At 33.9% G+C, this 16,567-nt stretch overlaps 1 protein-coding gene across 2 annotated transcripts in view; it reads left to right on the top strand.

Annotated features, from left to right (window-relative positions):
• Nucleotides 1-620: 620 nt before the first annotated feature.
• oc (homeobox protein OTX2) overlaps nt 621-16,567 on the top strand; it is a 44,111-nt gene continuing 28,164 nt past the window's right edge. The window contains exon 1 of one of the 2 annotated variants that reach the window (XM_073978124.1): nt 621-1,578. The gene's annotated coding sequence lies outside the window, so the exon portion shown is untranslated. The remainder of the gene's footprint in view (nt 1,579-16,567) is intronic. The other variant, XM_073978125.1, reaches the window with a different exon arrangement.

The raw sequence follows: 16,567 nt of genomic DNA, 5'->3' as shown, positions 1-16,567 counted from the left end.
GTATAACTTGAGTTTTCATTTTTACTATATGTATGGGGGAGTGGTTTAGTGGTTCGTACCATGATTGCATCCTAAAACACAGATGTATCCAAAACGTTTTCGCAACGGAAAAAAATACAAACACATTCATTCACTAAATGTATGTTTTTGTTGGAGAGCAACAACACATTGAGTTCCATGTTTCATGATAATGTAAAAGATCGAAGCAGCGCATAAAGCTATCTCTGTTTATCTTGTGTCGAAATCAAGCTTCTTCTCGTGTGTTATACCAAACAAGAAAGAAAGGAAGATATGTTGTTGGGTATAGGATATACTCCTCGTGCTGCTTTTTTCTCTTTCCCTCTTATTATAAAATGGTTTGTTTATATTTTGTTGTTGCTATTCCTACCATACTACAAAAAAAATTCTCGTTTATATTCGTAGATGCTCGTCTGAAAAAAAAACAACAAACCTGGAACAATAACGCCAACTGATGATGATGACGACAACGAACCCAATGAATGTACTGCTCGCATGCCATCGTCTACCAACAACACCAGAAAAAATATAGCCACCACCACCATCATCATCATACGCACCACACCACCACCACTTCCACTTCCAATGAATGGCTCAGTGAATGACTGGCTGTGCTGTTTTTTTTCTTCTACTTTTCGTTATGCTTTGTGTGTGCTTCGTTTCGTCGTGTCTGTGGCAAAAGGTATTTTGTCCATAGAACTACAATCAGTTCCAAAGTAACGTTCGTTCGAATTCGTAGTGTGTCTTGTGAAATCTGTGTCGTTGTCAGCCGCTGGCCGTTTGCTTCATTACTAGACCTAGTAGATTCAAACCAGCAAGTATTGTTGATACCGCCGTCGTTCACGTAGTCCGTCGCCGTCGCTGCATGTATACGCTCGTACGCTAAAAAAGAAAAAATAAACAAAACAAATTTTAGAAAAAAAAAAAAAAACACCAACGAGACAAATTTCTATGGTTTACTCTGAGTTTTAATTACAGTTCTACAGAATTTGGCTAAAGCTCTGCTAGCCAAAAAAGGAAAAACAAAAGGCAATAAGCAACAACCAAACCAGTGCGAAAAAAATAAACAGTGTAAAATAAACAAGTTTAGCTGCAGTACTAGGCTTCAGTACCTTAGCTATTTGCCACATAGAAAACAAATCGAGTCATACTTTTTCAAATTTCGGTGTACTGTGGAACCAAAAGTAACCCCACCAAACCCCAAAAAAAGTTTATAACAAAAATTGTACAACAAGGAATACTACTCGTACTATTACAACAAATTGAAACCCTATAACAAACCCAAAAAGAAAAACAAGAAAATCAATATTGTTCTCTTCGAAAATTAACAAGTGACGTTATTCTGCGCTTTTTTGTTTTGGATACTGAAAAATTAACATATTTAAGCTGAAAGCAAAACAACAAATATTTGTGAATTGAAAGTGAACAAAGTGTGATTTCTTTGGAGGATTTTTTCTACAGCCAAAACCATCTCCAGTACTTAACCACCACCTTTCATTGGAATATTTTTTAAATAAAAAGCTTTCCTAGGCACTTTTAATAGTGCTAAAAGCTTAATCGGTAAGTTTATGTGAAAAAATTAAATTATTTTCAAAATTGTCGGGTTTGTTACTCTCTAATTCGAATGAGGCAAATAATAAATGAATGGTATAATGAACTTAAATAAACAAATAACAAGACAGCCGTCGCTCAAACATGCCTTAAATGAGCTTTGGTTTTTTTTAAGTTATCAGATTGTTTGGTTCTGGCAAATAATTTTTAATTTCTTTGGATTTTCCCAATGTTATTACAAATTCCAATGCGGCTCACCTTCTGCAATATTAGACATGAAAATTCTAAAGATTTCCTCATCTGGAAAATGTTCACATTTCACAATTGACAAAAATAATTACTCACATGACAGGTACTTAACGTCATGTTTACATTAAAGCTTTATGCCGTAACCTCCTTTATGAGGATTTATTTGACGTATACGTAATATATCTGACAATAGAACCCCTAAATTCAGTTATATGTTAACGTACTAAGAAACTCCACAAATAACTATTCGAAAATAAGTGTATAATAAATTTCGCTGTTACCAAGATGATCCAAAAGGCAAAATCAGGCCGTAGTCTTCATTTGTTGTCAAAAGTTTTTGCTCGGAGAATCCACAAAAGTGAGAAGAAAATGATAAAATATTCTTCTCGATTCTTAAGTCCCGGGCCACACTATAGTAATTTCAATGAAATTTTGACATTAAACTTTGCATTTTTTGGGAAAAATGCATAATTTCAAGAAACTAGTGTACAAGGTTTCATGTGTTCTGCAATTTTGCTTTGTTGCAGACCGTTTTATTTTACATTTTTTTTTATGTTATGTCAAAATTTCAAAAGAGTTTGTATATTCTTGATAGAACGAAATATTTGTTATTTGTTTGTTTTAAAAAGTATGTTTTGACAGCAAATGAAGACAATTTGATAGTTTGTATTATTATATCAGCTTCTTTCTTACACCAAGGCCACCATGGCTATTACCTTTATATCTTAGTTGCTAATAGACACTAGCATTGGCGGTGGAAAGTACCTCTCCAGGTATTTATCTGGATACGTTTACAGTTCATAGGATTTTAGTTGATAAATTAATAAGTTTAATAAATTAAACTGTAGCAATATCCGGGGTAGAAATGCCCTTTGAAATTATCTACTGAAAGTAAATGCCTCGGTTCACAAGCGGCTGGCATCCATGCATAAATCTTTTCAGGGAGAAGAGTAACATAAAGGGCAACCAAGTTCGAATTTGGCTCGTCCGTTCTTTTTCATTTACCAGAAATTTCTTAAGCAAGAATGTCATGCATTCTATGTACCGAGGAATTACGAATTAAGTTTTGCCTCAATGAGGCTAGTTAAATGGGGACAATTTAACAATACAATATAAACATGAAGTATGTTTCAGAACTTGTATAGATCTACTATTTTCAAATTTTTAATAATTGGACAGGTTTTGTGTATTATATAAAAATAAAATTCAGATTATTTTATTTCCGTTTAAATCGGGCAAATCAGAAATTTATTTTAATAACAAAGGAACGCGTTATTTGGTTATCTCAAGACGAAAAGGGGCCGCATTAAAATGACGTTATTGTCTTTTCATTACAACTTTTCTACAAGTGGTATCTTAGGACACGTCGTTCGGGCACATCTATAAAAAGTAGGTCTCATATCATTGATCTAATATGAATTGGCACGCATTCATTGATATGAGAGAAATCTCCCTTATCTAGGGTTTTGGGTTTTCCCGATTTTGATCATTCCCCGGAAACGGGAATCATAAAATTGCCATTCCCGGGAATCCTGGATTTCCCGGGAAATTTTAAAATAGGAGAGTGGATAAATATTTCCGTGATTTTTTATCTTTCCATAGTAAATTATATGAAATACAATATTTTCAAAGTTCAAAAAGAAATAAAGTATCAGTCAGCTGTGCCGATGAGATATACCCTCAGCCTCGGACCTAAAGAAAAGAAGCTTTTTGAGTTTTTGAGCCAATTTCTTAGGAAGTATGGAAATTTTACCGTTTAAACTAGGGCCGCACACAAAACATGTTGCCAAACATTTAAAAGAGAGAGTGTGGGAGATTTCTCCCTTCGACGGTTATCTTACGTACTACCCAATGTATGTGGTATAGGCAGCATTTTTTGAGAGTGGACTTGCCCTCCGAAAAAAAGTTGCGCCGTCTTAACAGAGCCATTTTTGCTTGTTGTAATTTTTACTTGTTGCCGTCAAGGTTTCTTGGAGCTTTTAAGACATTAGCTCAGGATGTATGGACTTGCCCCCGACAAAATTTGTTCCGTCATAAAGAAGACTGTAGACAAACTGCTGAAAAATTTTCGACCCGTAAGGAGCTCTAAAACGTCACTTTTTCCGAATTTTTTGTGGAACCCCTTATATGCATTGAACAAATATTACCATATGCAAAATTATGACCGATTCGGTTATTCCTTTCGAGAGTTGTCGTGCGCATCATTTTAGCGATAATTGTTGAACATTTGTGGGGAAGGTACCGGACGTAGTGGTCCACTGATATGGTCCATCTTCGAACTTAAACTAAGTTTGAAAAAAAATCTCAAATGCCAAATTTTGGACCTGATCGGTGCATTCGTTCGAGAGTTATCGTGCGCACCTGCCTGCCAGCCGGACCCTCTTTAGCCCAATGAATGAGGGTATAAAAATGGGACTTTAAAATAGAAAATATTCGTTCGCACTGAAAAAAAAGAATAAAAATCCGTCTTTATAGTCCATGTTTTTGAGAGGCTCTTATAACTTTTTCTCTGATTAAAGTTATTTCCAAACCTATTGTAATTTATTGATTCTGTTAAATCTAATCGAATTCTGATTCTATAGTATAAAAGTGATGGGCATAGTTTATTCATTCATTCAATATTAGTTGTAATAAATGTAAAAAGATATTTCCCGATTTCCTGGAAAATATGATTTTGTTTCCCGGGAAAATCCCGTAACCAAAAAATCGAGAATTCCCGGTGCGGGATTTCCCTACCCAAAACCCTACCCTTATCCCTTCGGGAAACATATTATTGTTTTAGTGCTCTACTTGGTGCCGCTTGCAAATATTTAAGGGATAATGTATTCCTTGCGAGTGAATTAAAGTCTGGTTGAGCATCATTTTTATATTAGGATTAAGTTTGTTTTCAAATTTATGTAATATTCCTAAAAGTAGATTTCATGACCATCATGACCATGCACGTTCACAGTTGATCAGATTGGGGCTTACATCTCAGAAGTTTCGATATGTTAGAATCCAGTACAAGTTTGTTTATTTTCCGAATTGAGGCGTTATATCGACATGTATTCTGAATACTGCAGTGTAATTAAAATACCTTAAGAAAACTATATATTTGAAAAACTCTTGTCAATCAAATAGGGTGTGCTAAGTTGAGAGAATAATAAAAACAATCTAACATCTCCCTGATGATGTCTATCGATGATAGTCGAAATGTCGGAAAAATAAGTCAACTTTAATAAACAAACTTTGTGTTTTTTTTTATTTCTACTGACCCAAAGCCAAATTAACAGAAGAAATAAAAACATTACGTAAACTTTAAACAATAAGGGTGGAACTCAGCATACCGCTGGTAGTAGCAAAGACTAAAGAAGATATACACGCCGGAATGTTCTCATCTGTTGTACTCACATTTATCGAATGATGTACGTTCTAAATGGTAGGTTGCAAGTTGCCCAATATGCCTCATAATCGGACTTAACCACCTGAGAAATGTAGCATTATGATTGGATATGTAGGAGTTCGGTTGAACCAAACTTTTTAATGTTTTTCCAAGATCTTGAAAGAGAAATAATACAAAACAAGTAAAAAAGTGTCAGTCGGCTTTGCCGACAGATATATACCCTCAGCCAATGTAAAGTGAAACTCTCACCTACGGACAGAGCGAATGTATTTAAGGTCTCTAAAGAATTTTGTGGCCCTTTTTGGACATTTGAACTTGCCGACAAAAATGTGGATTAGGAATTAACTGCACTAAGACACAAATGTTGAACCTTTGTGGGGGAGGTACCCTTAGGGAGGACCAATATGGTCCATTTTAGAAGTTAAACTAAACTTTGACAAAATATTAGAAGATCCAAGATCCAATATTAGAAGACCAAATCGGTTGAACAGTTCGAGAGTTATCGTGTTCTCCGACCGCCACATATGGTGACATATGCGTTTTTTACGGGCTGTTTTCCCAAGAAATATGGACTTGCCCCTAAAAAAACTTTTACCGTCGTAATGGAGGTAGCGAATGCAAATCGCTTCAACAAAAATCATAGTGATTCGAGAGCAGGTCTTTAAGTGAACTTATCCGAAATTTTGTGTGAGAGGTACCAGAAGGAGTAGACAAATATAGTCCATATTCGAGCCTGATCTATAACCGGTAGATATATTAGGATATGCAAAGTATGGATTACATCGGTCACACCCTTCAAGAGTAATCGCGCGCAAAATTTTTCCGAACACTTTTGAAGTTTTGTGGGGGAGGAATCAAAGCGATTCGAGAACAGGTCCTAAACTGAACTTATCCGAAATTTTGTGTGGGAGGTACCCGAAGGAGTCCATATTCGAATCTCATCTAAGTCTGGTAGAAATTTTACGATGTGCAAAATATGAACCAAATCGGTTACTCTCTTCAAGAATTATCATGCCCACAAATTATCCGAACATTTTGGAACTTTTGTAGGGAGGTACCGGAAGGAGTATACCGATATAGCTCATCTTCGAACTTAAACTAAGTTTGCACAACATATTACGAAAGCCAAATTCGACTCCAAATTGTCTGAAACACATTTCGTCCAAACATACTTTGGGTCTAAAACCATTTTTTCGATGAGGCACATTTTGCCCGTATGAAAGTGTATATACCCTCGTTAGCATAAATGCTGAGGGTATAATGATAAACACATACATATCTTTGAAGAAGTTCAGAGCTATAAATTACTTTTCTACACACAGACTAGCGATATTGTTGGAGAAATCATATTCTAAGAACAAAATAGTGTATTTTAGAAATCTGAAAATATATATTTTTGGTGCAATAGTATATTTTGTGAAATTTTGTTTCCTGACAAAAAATATATTTTTGAAACAACAATATATATTTTCATAGAATATATTTCTTTTTCTGCGTGTATGTTATCTATTATTCATTAATTTTATTACATGTCTTTCAACTTTTACTGCTTGAAAATATATCGTGTCAATGTTTCTATTTAAATCTGAAACATTTCTAACAACAGATTTTATAAGAATTATATTTAATTTTCTTACTACAAGTTTTTCGAAATCGAATATTTATCCTTATTTTTTCGAAATATTGTTTCTATAAAACGGCGTTTGTACTAGAGCTTTTTGGCGGGTTATCCTTTTTTATGAGGATTTATTTGACGTTTACGCTATTTGAAACCCAAACCCACTGGGTTAATCCAGTTAAGTACAAACTGGGTATAATACATGTTAACGTACCATAAAAATCGCTATTATCTTTCTTTTTACTTACATTCATATAAAAATTGGGGACTTAATAAAAGTTTCTTCATATTTACAAAATTTTAGTGAGTTTAACTATTTCCAACAAAAATTTAAAATATTTTAAAAAATGCTGGAAATATGTGAAATTGCAAATTCCGTACATTCTAACACTGTAAAATCTCCTTCTCTGATTAAAAAAATGTTACGTGCTTCTTTCTATTTTCGAAACTCTTCGACTAATTATTTCGGTAAACCTTTTGTGTGACATATTTTCCACTTTCGTTAACAAAAATTCACTTCTCCACTCTGATATTTAATAAACATGTGCATTTCTCCCAAAAAAACCCATTACCGGAAAGTCTTTGTCATTTTCCAAAACAAAATACAAAGCAACAGCTCAGCATGTAGTCTCACAACAGCCCTCAGTGATATCACTTACCTCCGAACACTGGCTGGTAATGATCGAAAAAAAGAAAGAAAGAAGAAGAGCGTGTGAAAACACAAATAAAACTACTCGTTTTCGACAGGAAATTCTTTAACGACGAACGAGGAAAATATGATTTTGAACCAATATTCAAAACAAAACGAAAAACCGGCAGCCTAGACAACCTTGAGTGAACTAAATCATTCAGCAGGAGCTGGCAGCAGCAATTTCAAATTGAGTTCCAAAACCAATATTGTAACTTACTGAAATTAGTTCGTTTGTTAGATAAAAGATAACCGACACATTATTCACACATTGAACCCCCCAACATAAAAAATATGAACAAATAAAAATCACACACTTTCTTCACTTTATTTCTTTTTTTTTTTTAAATTATAATATAAACCATGGGAGTAACTGTATGATGAAGATCAAGTCCCACTTTTTTCTTCTTTGATTCCAAGAATCCCCCAAACATATGTTACTACTGTGGCTGTTGGTTGCTTGCTCCCCGAATGCAGATCAATAAATTATTATGATGTTGCTGCTTTGCCCAAGTTATTATTACTTATTAATCAGAAGCACATTTACATATTCAAATTAAATAAATTAAATTTCAACACACAACACAATGTTTGAAGTTTGTTTGGGGGTTTCCTGAAAATAAAATGAAACTAAACTAAAACGTAACGAAACGAACTACAGCGCGCATCTAACAATTTGTAGACCAGCTAAAACTAGCCACAAAATGATGGCTAGAAAACAAGTTTCAATTTTTCCATATGAATACATTTATGAAAAATGAATGGTTATAGGAGAACAAACAATAAAACATTTATTGATTAAATGCTCATTCGTTTGGTCCATTCACCGCACTACCGACCCACCGACCGACCGCTCCTTCAGCTCTGCTTTGAAACTCTCTGTTTTACCACATTTCTTTTTTGTTTTTGTATCTGTTTGATTTCGTTTTGTGTTTTATTTTTTCTTCGTTTTTTGGGAGGCTGGAATATTGGAATTCTTAATTACCTTATTATTTCATAATTTTAATCAAAATACATTTATAATATTTTTGATGTGAGTTTTCGACTTTGTTGTTGCTTGCTTATGAGCAAAAAATCAGAAAATAATAAGTAAACAAAATTTTGGAAATCAATATTTACACTGTTCTACAGGAGATCATTTGGGGGATTGAAGATAAGAATTAAGCAGTAAAAGTAAAGGTTTATAGCCCATACCCAAATTTGAGCTAGACACACCTGGAGGAGAGTTGAAAAGAACTTGGTCATGTAGGTTTAAAACACCACCACAAAATGTTGAAAGAAAGAAATTTAAGAGTGGCGGACTTAAAAAACGAATAATTAACATGGATATTTAAAGCAAGGTAGTGGATTAATCAATCTGAATGGAAAATTGGTGTACCATAAAAATCGCTATTACTTTTTTAATTGCAAATCAAAAAACAAATAAAGTATTCTTTAAAAAACAAGTAATATGTTGGTGTTTTATTGTATGTTTTACTCATACAACCTACGAACACGTCTGGTAACGCTGGCGCCCAACGTGGGGCCATGTACCACGACATTACTGCAGCGCACATTGAACACTACATATCAACTTCAATGCTTCACTAAGTACATGATACCGATAATGGTGCATCATCAGTAATACCGAAAGTTAATCTAAAAACAATATCCGCAAGCGTGTTGTTTTATTGGCGTCCAACTCAGTTCCCCTGTATTTGTTTCATTTTTGTTTTCACTGAGACAAAAACAGGAACTGGTAGTAATTCGAACGAAATAAGTTCGAATCGTTATTGAGAAACAGGTCATAAAATTTTTCAAGATATATGTACCATAAAAACCGCTATTACCTTATTTTTTCCTATATGCATGTAGAATATTTTGAGATTTTTTCACCTCAATACTGGCTTAGGACTCTGAGGTGACCTAATTTCGTATATTTTATTCTATATTCGCAAAATATGTCCCATAAAATACTATTATTCAGAGGATTTCGCATCTTATATTGTTCGATAACTGTAGTAACTGTAACTGTTGTAGGTGTTCCATAAAAATCAGAATTATGATATGTAACAAACTTGTTATATATTTTCTACAACAGCTTATGACGCAATTCAAGTCGATCGGAGCAAAACGACCATTCAAAGTGAAGAACCCGTTGTGTTTTGTGTGTAGAGGCGCAACTTAAGACGCATTTTTCTCGAAATGGCATTTTTGAAGTCGGTGCCAGCGATAGCTCGAAAACGAATGGACCAATCTTCATATATTTTGGTGAACATTTTAAATACACAATGATCTTGTCTGTAAGCGAGACAGATATTTTTTTTAATTTTTTACTTTATTTTTAAACAAAAAAAGGTCTGTGTTTTTCCTCAAAATCTAAATTTTAACTTTGATAACTCACAATTTTGTTTAATATTTCTTTATTATCTTTCGCATAAAGGCAAGATTATTGGGTTCTTAAAACCACCACCAATATATATGAAGATCGGACAACGCGTTTTCTAGGTATCGTTGGCACCGCGAAACGTTTTTTTAAAAAAATGGGGTTTCGCAGGTAGCCATTTACCGCAAAACTATGCAATATTTTTTAACAAAAATTCCAAAAGCAGTTAAGTGAGATATGCTCTTTCATTCGAAAAAAAGATCTACTTAAAAAATATTGGTAGGTTCCTTGAAAAAATTCAAGAAAAAATTGGTCTCCACAACTGGAATATCCCCTTTAATCACATGAATTCTAACTAAGAGGAGAAAATGCAAGATTCAGTCTATACAGGTCATGTTCTGAATGACGATCTCAAATCTCCCATGATGAGCTCGTAAGAGAAGAACTAAAGGTTTATGTTGGAATAAACCTATCGAAATTTCTATTTACCATAGAATTTTCGCAAAACTACTCAAACGTTTATTGTGTTGTCAGCTATTGCGTTCTAAGTGTCAGTCGGCTTTGCCGACAGATAGATACCCGCCAGTGTGAAGCGAAACTTTCACTTCCGGACAGATCGAATGTATTTAAGGTCTCTTTAGAATTTTGTGGCCCTTTTTGGACATTTGAACTTGCCGACAAAAATGTGTATTAAATGTTGAATTTTTTTAAATATTGGGGAGAAGTAACGAAAGTTGTGGACCGGTATGGCCCATGAAAGTTTGGATATAATATGACAAAGACCAAATAATGGACCAAATCGGTTGAACAGTTCGAGAGTTATCGTGATCTCCGACCGCCACATATGGTGACATAGGGGTTTTATACACCTTTCGGGCTGTTTTCCCAAGAAATATGGACTTGCCCCTGAAAAAACTTTTACCGTCGTAATGGAGGTAGCGAATGCAAATCGCTTCAACAAAAATCAAAGTGATTCGAGAGCAGGTCTTAAATTGAACTTATCCGAAATTTTGTGTGAGTGGTACCAGACGGAGTAGACAAATATAGTCCGTATTCGAGCCTGATCTATATCTGGTAGATATATTAGGATGTGCAAAGTATGGATTTCATAGGTCACTCCCTTCAAGAGTTATCGTGCGCAAAAATTTTCCGAACATTTTTGAAGTTTTGTGGGGGAGGTACCTGAAGGGGTGGACCGATATATCCCATCTTCGAATTTAAACTATGTTTCGATAAAATATTACGTAGGCCAAATTTTGGACTGAATCGACAGATCCGCTGGAGGGTTATCTTGCGCTCCAACCACTACACAAGGTGTCATAGGGGCTTTTTGCAACTTTCCGGCCATTTTCTCAGGAAGTATGGACTTGCACCTGATGAAACTTGTACCCTCGTATGGGGGGAAGTGAATACAAGTTATTGCAACAAAAATCAAAGCGATCCGAGAGCAAGTCCTAAACTGAACTTATCCGAAATTTTGTGTGGGAGGTACCCGAAGCAGTAGGCTGATTATGTTCATATTGGAACCTCATCAAATCGGTTACTTTCTTTAAGAGTTATCGTGCCCAAAAATTTTCCGAACATTTTGGAACTTTTGTGGGGGAGCTACCTGAAGGAGTGGACCTATATGGCCCATCTTCGAACTTAAATCAAATCTGGACAAAATATTTTGATACCCAAAATTTGAACCGAATCGATTGATCCGTTCGAGAGTTATCGTGCGCGCCAGCCAGAGCGACAGACAGACGGACGGACATTGCTAGATCTACTCAAAATTGTCTGAAACGGATATCGTACAAGAGGGTAAAAAAACTCAATATGGAAGAAGACGAATACAAATGATGTAGGAATAAAACTTACCATAAAAAACATACTACAGACCATAGAGTTCTCAAGTCGGACAAAAATAAATATGTTTCCATTTTTATCGAATGATTTATTGTGATGAATTTTGTCTAAAATTATACTCTAAACTTTTTCTGTTAAATGATAGGCAACAAGATGCGACACAAAAATGTGTAATTTTCAACAGCTTTGTTGTAAGTTTTTACGCAAAATTTTAGACGCAATTTATTGTAATTTTAAGCACTTTTGTATGTAAATATATGCAAAAGTACACAAATGTATACATCATTTCTGAGCGTGTTTAATAAAACTACACTCTAAACTTTTTCTGTTGAATTTCACAATGATAATGATAGGCAACAAGATGCGACACAAAAGTGCGTAATTTTCAACAGATTTGTTGTTGTAATATTTTACGCAAAATATGTTTAAAACTTTAAATATTTTGAGATGCGATTTTAATTTATTGTAATTTTACGCACTTTGGTCTGTAATTGTATGCAAATGTACCCAAATGTATACATAATTTCTGAATGTGTTTAATGAAACTACATTTTGAATATAAGGAAAAAATTATTTTATTTATATAAAAAAAGTTATGTATATAAAAATATATCTTATTTTATTTATGTACTAGTAAAACAAAATTTGTATATATTTAATTATATATAGAATCTTCCTGCGGACTTCTAAACTTTTATGACAATGCAAATTTATTATTACATTTAAATTTTTAAATTATTAAAATTATTTTTCACTTTAATGCACAACTTCTTCGGCTTTTAAGCTCTTTTTCACACATTTTTTAATGACTTCTTATGTTTAATTTCAAGCACATTTTGTTGCAATTACAGTTTTTGCCACACTTTATGTTTGAAATTAAGCAGTTTGTGTTTAATTTCAAGCATATTCTGCTGAAACTACGGTATTTAATTAATCATTACGCACCTCATAAAAAATCAACAAATTACAGTTTTTGCAACACTTTATGTTTAAAATTAAGCAGTTTGTGTTTAATTTCAAGCATATTCTGTTGAAACTACTATTTTTGCAATAATTTCTGTTTGAAATTGCTCATTTCCATAAATTACACTACAATTTGTTAATTATTACGCACCCCCTAAATAATCAACAAAAAAATCACAGTAATTTTCATTGCAATTTTAAACAAATAATTTAGAGTGTAGATAAAATCTTAATTATAATGTGATTCGATAAACAAACCTCACGCACAAAGTCATTTGAAAATTTGTCCATATGAGTTTTTATGAAAAATTTTTTAAGTCTCTTTGGAGCCACACGGCTTAACCAAAATGGCATAACCTTCTGTTTCTCATAAAATGTATCACCCTACCATTACATGTTATAATTGTATATCATATATAATTTTATTTCATATATCATATCAATTAAAATTGGTTTGTGTGGAACCTTTTTCAATATTTAAATGGAATAAAATTTATTATAGTCAATAATAGGCAAAAGGTCATACATTCCTACTACATTTGAGAAAAAATGTAAAAAATTCATAACCCTACACAGTGCTCTTGAACCAACTTTAATTGAAAGGTGCTTACACCCAGGAAGTATTTGCGGATTCTGCAACTACAATGTTAATAGATGAGAAAAAAAAAACAAAAAACCGCCGGAGCGCTTTTTAAATAAGTCGCAGTCAAAGTTCACATTATTAAGGTTTTTTTAGGTTTTCACGATTTTGCTGGTAAAACGCAAGCCCTATCAAAAGTGGAACTAAAGAAACTATTGTACTAGTAAAAATTCTCTACAAGATTGACCTTTATGGTATTTTCGTAGGGTTTACCATTTTTGAGATATAGAAGTTCAAGTTGGGACAATTCACTGACTGTATCCTCTCCTTATAAAACAATGTAAATAAAATTTAATTAAAATTTATTAAATACTTTTTTTTTGCTTTTCGATAGATATTTTATTAAATAATGTTGTTGTTTTTATTATATCTATTTAAAAATCACTGCCCACCGTCGTGAGGCCCAAACTCTTTCGAGCATCACTGGTTCTTGGCGTGTTTTAATTCTCGTATTACTGTAGACCTGTGTATTCCCCTGCACACTTCTCACTCTCTCTCCCTCTGTACACATTCCTAACTCTTGACTTCATCAGGTTTTGTTTCCTTTGGACGACCATGACTATTGTTAAATGTGAGACAAAGTATGAAATGATTTCTATGCGATAATGTCATGAATGTAAACACCTACACACATTAAATAATGCAAAGTAACAAACACAACAACACCAACAATAACAGCATCAAAATTGATTATTATTATTATTCAATTGAAAACAAATAAAGCAAACGAACAAGACGACGACGAAGAAAAAGCAACAAACAAAACTCCAAAAAAATTCATTCATTCATTAATGGCAAAGAGAAGAAACATGACTTTGTCTCGCCTAACTCTCTGTCGATGCGAGTTACAATTGTGCACACCTATAACCAAGTACAAATTTTGAAAGAAAACAAATGAACGAAAAAAATAGAAGAAACAAAATCATTTAGAGCTCACATCCGTTTCCAGACACAACAAACTAACCATTGATGCCCATTATCTTTGGCCAAGACAAAAGACTGAAAAGACAAACACACAGCCAACAAAGATTGGGAATGTTACAGGCAAGGCAGGGGTGGATGGTTGGATGAATGGTTGGTTGGAGTGATGGTTGCCTTGTTTGTTGAATGAAACCAGAGTTCGGGCTGATATTCCTCACATATTTTTTTTGTTTCTTTGTAAATAATGATCACAAGTGACAAGTAGGGAACTTGTGCAAATGACAAGTCTTCAAATAGATTGTGGAGAACAGTCTCATAGAGGAATAACAGTTCTTTTCTGTTTCTATTTATTGAAAAATGTTCCAAATCATAAGTCAATTTTTTGTATTACCATTGTTTGATATCGAAGGAGTTGTTTGTTTGTTCGCCACTGTAACCTTTTTCATCTCGATTGGGATTTTTTTTAAATAACAAATTCATTAAAGGCTGCAATCGTATCAAATGGAACATGAAACACACCTCTTTTCTTAGTTGTTGTTGGTTCCTGATTTCAAAAGTAGAGTCTTTTTTTCTGATCGCTGCTGACAAAGCTATTTAAATAGAAATGATCGGGTTTTTTCAGGTGTGTGTCTGTAAGCGGGTATTCCTATCAAGATTGAATGAATGAACCGAAAAAAAAACAAACAACATTTTTCGATTTATGTATGACGATTGAGGGACAGACGGACGGACCATACAAATGACACTTATGATGTAATTGTCATTTGCTTTATTTATTTTTTAGTTTCTTTGTGTTAAGGTGTGTGGGGTTGTGGTTGGATAAACCTCCACCGCAATTGCTCGATTTTTGGTCCATTGACAATTGAAAGAATTAACGAGAATTTTTTTGGGAAAAAATAAGTAATTTCATGTTTTGATTTGACATTTTTGGTTTTGAAGTTTAATTATTAAGCTGCTATCTTGCGGGTTATCTAAGCGGAGACTCAAAACCAGTAATTGATGTTTGCTTTCAAGATTTCCATTCAACCACGTTGATGTACGATGGATGTCATACTATGAGGAAAGCCTCTATTTCACAGAGATGACAGAACAAACCGGCCGAGGCAAATCTATGAATCCCTCTCTGTGTGGACTTTGATAAGAGTTAATTGCATTTTGATTTATGAGAAATCTAATTAAAATGAACAAATAAAAATTCAATTAAAACAGCAGCAACCAGCAACAGCAGCAGGAGCGGCAACAAAACGGCAAATCTTGGCGTAATGCTAATACGAATTACATTTGAAATCTCAATGGCCATCATATCCACACACTCGTATTATTTGTTGCCAGTCAGCCAGCCAAGTTTCAGTCACTTATGTGCCTCTAGTAGCAACAATTTAATTCTAGGCCATGTCATAAACTATAGCTGTAGTAGTCCAAGTATTAAACTTGTCAAATTTTCACACTTTTTTAAGTTTTTGGCACAAAACTTAATTAAACTTCAAAATGAGTTTCTAAACAGATGGCTCAAAACTAATGCTGCCACCTTACGGCTACCCACAAACTCAACGCACGAAACAAGTTCCACAAGAGTTTGTCTCCCCCAACGAAAAACAAAAAACAGATGCAACTTTCCAAAGGAGAGACTGAAGACAAGACAACGGCTTTTGATGATGATGATGACAGCACGCATGCGTGACATGTTGGATGTTGGTTGCGTGGCAACAACTTAATCAAGCTTTATTCCAAACTCACACACACGAGCCCAGTAGACATTTCACAGAAAGACATAGAGATCTTCATAGAGCTCATTATGTGGCAAATTTTTATAATGTGAAAACTAACAACGTTTTTAGTTTGCCTCTGCTGCTGCTGTTCTACCTCCTCCTCCTCTTTTATAGGCAATTGTAAAATAAATTGTAAAAATTAATGAAAAAACAAACACACATTCATATGAAAAACCTCTACTTCCACTTGTCAAATTGCATTTAACATTTAACCATTAAGACAGGCAGACAGACAGACAGACACACAATCAACTTGACTTGGTCAAATAATGATAAAAAAATAATAAATAAATAAAACAAATTAAAATGAAATACTAAATTAGTGTCTCTATTTGCAGCTACGTATTCATTCCACTTTTCGAGTTTTCCACGCAAATCCACAGTTCAGTTTTCTAGTCAGTCTTCTAAGTCAAAAATCAGCCATGCATTAATAATGCATAAAAAGTTGAATAAATAATCAACAACAAAAAGTAAGAAAAACAACAACAAGACAAATTAATGGGGGTACTCAAGGGAACGTCTGGGGAAAATTTTCATAAGGAACATATATGTTGG

The sequence above is a fragment of the Musca autumnalis genome, unplaced genomic scaffold (genome assembly GCF_047663935.1).
Source record: "Musca autumnalis isolate F117 unplaced genomic scaffold, ASM4766393v1 scaffold_3, whole genome shotgun sequence".
NCBI classification, from domain to species: domain Eukaryota; kingdom Metazoa; phylum Arthropoda; class Insecta; order Diptera; family Muscidae; genus Musca; species Musca autumnalis.
The sequence above is the reverse complement of the archived record's forward strand: the minus strand, read 5'-3'. Positions and strand labels throughout refer to the sequence as shown.